This window comes from Microtus ochrogaster, unplaced genomic scaffold (assembly GCF_000317375.1).
Source record: "Microtus ochrogaster isolate Prairie Vole_2 unplaced genomic scaffold, MicOch1.0 UNK70, whole genome shotgun sequence".
In the NCBI taxonomy this organism is placed as follows: domain Eukaryota; kingdom Metazoa; phylum Chordata; class Mammalia; order Rodentia; family Cricetidae; genus Microtus; species Microtus ochrogaster.
Window position 1 is genome coordinate 1,905,066 of NW_004949168.1, and position 5,370 is coordinate 1,910,435.

The following is a 5,370-nucleotide window of genomic DNA, read 5'->3' on the forward strand; positions in this document are numbered from 1 at the left end:
TCTATATCACTGTGTAGGTGACAGTCATGTGCAAAAAATACACAAATTTTGTGTAAGCATACGAATTTCTTTTTTTCAAAAAAGAAGAGAAAGATGCATACACACACACACACACACAGATATAAAACCTTCATCCCTACTTGGTTTTATGAGATTCCTTTTTTAGGACCTTCAGAAGACTTCCAAGCTGAGAGACCTCATCCAAATGCTTCCTGAAGAATCCTCGTCTAATGAGGCATTTTAAGCAAGACATCCTTTCAACCCATCTGTCTACATAAAGCTAGTGAAAGTAAGCCGGTGCCTTGTGCTGAAGGTGCCTTGTGCTCTAGGCACCACGTGGAGCGATCCGGCTCCACTCGGCATCCTCGGCCTTTCTGCCCTCACAGCTAGACTGAAATGTCTCCTCCTCCACGAAGGCAATGGGAAATGCTTTCAAACTCTCTCTGCTCCTTGTCCTTTATAGAATGCACCTTGGTGTCCTGCAAGCTCTTAAGGGGCAGAAACAGGCAGATCTCTGTGAGTTCCAGGCCTACAAAGTGAGACTCATGTCCAGAAAAAGAAAAAAAGAAAACCAAAGTTTAAAAAAAAAATGCAACTCTCCACTAATCTGTATTTTTTCTATTTATCTTTCTTTTTAAAAATTTATTATTTTTTTTATTTTGTGTGTGTGTGGACATGTGTGGGTTTATGGCCAGTCCTGAAGGTCATAAGACCAGTCGTGAAGGTCATAAGACGGGCCACAGAAGACACCTGGCCAGATTTGGCAGCGGGCACCTCGACCGCTGAGCCTCACCAGCTTTCCATTCACTCCTTTCCAGGTCCGCTAGTAAATATAAACACCCAACAAGAGCAGGGTCCTTACAGAGAGAGACAGAGAGTTTCCTATTCATAGGTGTAAGGCCAGGGCTCAGTCTGATAAAACACTCAAAATAGGTGATCGTCACGGCGAGAGCTTGGTGGTTAAAGTGCTGGCCCCAGACAAGCACAGTGGTGACTGCCTTTAAACACAGCACTTGGGAGGCAGAGGCAGGTGGATCCCTGTGAGTGTGAAGCTTGTCTGGTCTGCATAGTAAGTTCTAAGACAGCAAGAGCCACACAGTGAAATCCTATCTCAAGCCAACAAACTAAAACAAAACAAACAAACAAACAAGCTCTGGCCTCTCAAACAAGCAAGAGAACCAAAGTTTGGATCCCAGAACTAATGGAAATATCAAGAGAGTGAAGTGGAGCTGGCCTGCAGTCCTGAAAGTCAGGGGTGGGAACTCCCAAAGAAGCCAGCTAACTATTAGGTTGGGAAGCTCTGAGTTTGGTTGAGAGACCTGTCTCGATGAAGTAAAAAATCATTTTCCAAATCAATATCTTGCCTCTACATGTCCATGCACGTGCGCGCGCGCACACACACACACACACACACACACACACACACACACACACACACTACACGTACACTCACCTATTTTTGAGGCCTCCCCCAAGGAAATGTGTCTCATATACACATGGATGAAAGGAAAAGAAAACGTTTAAAAATATCTTGCCTCTACATGTCCCTGTGCACGTGCGCGCGCGCACACACACACACACACACACACACACACACACACACACACACTACACGTACACTCACCTATTTTTGAGGCCTCCCCCAAGGAAATGTGTCTCATATACACATGGATGAAAGGAAAAGAAAACGTTTAAAAATAAATTTACGGCAGAAGTATACAAAGGCTGTTTTCAGGGGCCTCTGATTCTCAAACTCTGGCAGAGATATAAAACCCTTGAAGTATCTCAGATACCACAAACATAAATGATAAACTAAGTTGGTTATTGTCAGACATCATTAAAATTAGAAGTTTAGTGCCCCCCAAAGGACACCATCAGAAAGAGAAAGGACAATTCACAGAATGCATGCGAACCACAAACTGCCCAAGGCCTAACATCCAGTTAGATCCGAGAAACTGTCCCTGGACAAAAAGAGCTCATTTTCCAAATGCACATGGGTTCTTCTCCAAAGAAGGTAAATGCACGGCCAGGGAGCCCACAAAGCTCCTCGGCGTGGTTAGTCATCAGAAGAAAACTAATCAACAACAATGGCATTCTATCTTACACCCACCAGGATGGCTATGAGCAGAAAGACAATAACAGGTGTTGCGTAAGCTGTGACGGAACGGGAGCGTTCGTGCTTGACAGCTACTCTAGAAAGCGGATTGGCGGTTCTTCAAAAATGCCACATATAAGGTGATCATTCAGTCCTGGGATTCCAGGCCTAGGTATCCACCCAGGGAAAGTGAATGGAAAGGCATGTGCACGAATCTTATCATAACTTACCAAGAGTAGACACTTCCCAACGTCTCCCACCTGGATGCATAGGCAAAATGTGGCAAATCCACACAATGGAACATGACTCAGCCATTGTGGATGAAATCATGTTAACTGAAAGAAGGCAGACAGAAGAGAACACATATTGTACCACTCTCCTTACATAAGATATACAGAATGGACGCATTTGTAGCGACAGGAATTAGCTTGTGAATCGTCTGAGATTAGGAATGGGGTAAACCTGAAAGATGGCTGATGATGGGTACCGGGTTGTTTCTAGAGAGGATGGAAATATTAAAAAGTTACATTACGATGAAGACTCCATAAAGCTTAAGACCAATAAGCTGTATAGTCTAAAGAGTGAACTTAATGGTGTGTGAACTGTCTTTAAATAGAGATGTTCGGAACACAAGAAATCCCCTGAAGAATTTGTAAAAATGGATCTTGGGCCCCCTTTCAGAGATACCCTGCTTGAGTAGCTGCTTATCTTTAGTCAGGGTTACTATTTTATTTATTTGTTTGTTTGTTTATGGTTTTTTGAGACAGGGTTTCTCTGTAGCTTTGGAACCTGTCCTGGAACTAGTTCTTGTAGACCAGGCTGGCCTCAAACTCACAGAGATCCGCCTGCCTCTGCCCCCCAAGTGCTGGGGTTAAAGGCGTGTGCTACTACCGCCCAGGAGGGTTACTATTTTATGATGCAACATCATGACCAAAAGCAAGTTGGGGAGTAGGGGTAGGAAAAGGTTATTTGGCTTATACTTCAACATCATAGTCTGTCACTGAAGAAATCTGGTCAGGAAATTGGAGGCAAGAGCTGATGCAGAGGCCATGCAGGGGTGCTGCTTACTGGTTCTCTCATCAGGGCATGCTCAGCCTGCTTTCTTAGAGAACCCAGGACCACTGCCCAGGGATAGCACCACCCACAATGGGCTGGGCCTTCCCCCATCAATCACTAATTAAGAAAATGCCTTACAGCTAGATCTTATGGAGGCATTGTCTCAATTAAGGCTCCATCCTTCCATAGGACTCCAGCTCGTGTCAAGCTGACAGAAAACTGGATGCATGCTGCTGCTTGCTGTTGCGCATCCACACTCAGTTCTGCAGAGAGCAGACTCTCGAAGACTTACCACAGCTTCCACCTGGGGATGGACTATGGGGTTCACATGACCTTGATTTCCCTTCCAGCTCCAGCGTGCACTCTGCTTCTCAGCATCACCCCTCTCTTCTTAGTCACAACGATTGGTTCACCAGGAGACAGAAGACATCCCTCTGTTGCAGGGGAAGTCTTGAGGACATTTTGCTGAGAATGGATGCCACTGAGGTTGAGAATGAGTGTGGCTCAGTGGTAGAGCATTTGCCTAGCGTGTCTAGGTTCAATCCATAACAACACAAACAAAACAACGCAGTAACGAATTTATTCCCTCCGTGGTCCAAAGTGAGGAAGGTTGTAGCCTTAGTTTTAGCAGTCATTTTGGGACCTCAGGAGGGATCCTGCCTGTGTAAATCCAAACTGAAGAAACAGAGCACACAGGGCTGGAGAGAGGCTTCAACAGTTAAGAGCACTTGCTGTGTTTGCAGAGGAGGTGGGTTCTGTTCTAAATGCCCCCATAGTGTCTCCTAGCATCTGTAACTCCAGTTCCAGGGGATCTGATGCCCTCTTTTGACCGCCACAGGTACTACATATACACACACAAATTGTACACACACACACAAATGAGCAGGAAAAAGCTCATACACATAAAATAAAATAAATAGCTAGACTTGTGGTGGTGCAGGCTTTTAGTCCCAGCACTTGGAAAGCAGAAGCAGGTGGATCTCTGAGTTTGAGGCCAGCCTGGTCTATAGAGCTAGTTCCAGGACAGCCAGGGCTACACAGAGAAACCCTGTCTCAAAAAAACAAAACAAAACAAAAAAAAAAAAACAAAAAAAAAACCCTAAATAAATGAACAAATAAATTTAAAAGAAACATCACGAAAGCAAATGAGAAAGAATTTAGGTCCTGGTTGTACCCTTTGACCCTGGATGAAGGTTTCCCTGCAAGTGGAGCATTTCGCCCCCAATCAGTCACAAGAGGCTGTATTATTTTTCTTAACTTATTTTTAAGACTTCAATTTTATTTTCCAAAACTTTGTTTTTCTCTACAATGTGCTGTGACTGCATTCACTCCCAATGGCCTTTCTCATTCTCCTCCACTCCTGCCAGCCCCTTCTTCACAGCTAGCCCCCTCCTACATTCATGCCTTTATTTATGTATTTACTTTACCCCACTGAGTTTATTAGGGCTACTTGTTGAGAATGGGTAGCGAGTATCTCACAGAGCATGGGCGATTTTACCAACAACTATATCACTGAAGAAGATGGCATTGCCTCCCCTGGTAACCACTAGCTGCCAAGAGTTCCTCATGGAGGGGTGGGGCCTGCAATCCATCTCTCAACCCAGGATACTTCAAAGGGCTCCTTTCTGGGCAGGTCTTGTGCAAGCATCCGCAGCTGCTGTGTAGCCGTCACTACAGTGCCCTGAGATACCCAGAGGATGAGGTTTCTTCCAGGTCTTCTGTTTGTTCTGCCCCTTCTGCAGTGTACCCTGGGCCTCAGTAGAGGTAATATACATACCCCGTGTAGGCCTGAGTACTTGAGGGTCGATAAGTCATAGAAGTTCAATGAATTATGAGTGTCTGCATTAACTGCCGCCCACTAGCAAAGAAGCTTCTTTTCCGAGGTCAAGAAGGAACCAATAACTCTTTAATTAAGTGCGGAATCAGAGTTGTCACCAGGTTTAGACAGTAGCAGGAAGACAGAGATATACCCAGGAAGGCTCTCGTCACGGAAGGCACAGACATAACATGACTAACAAAAGCTAAGTTTGCTACCAAACTGATGGCCACCACCAGAAGTGGAAACAAATGTTCCTTGTGCTGACTTTCCAGAAGGTTCAATGCTGTTTTGTGTCTGTCTTGAAGTCATCTATGATTTTACGCACTGTCCTAGAGCAGTTTCATCAGCTTGCGCGCTCTCTCTTTCTCTCTCTCTCTCTCCCTCCCTCCTTTCCTCCCTC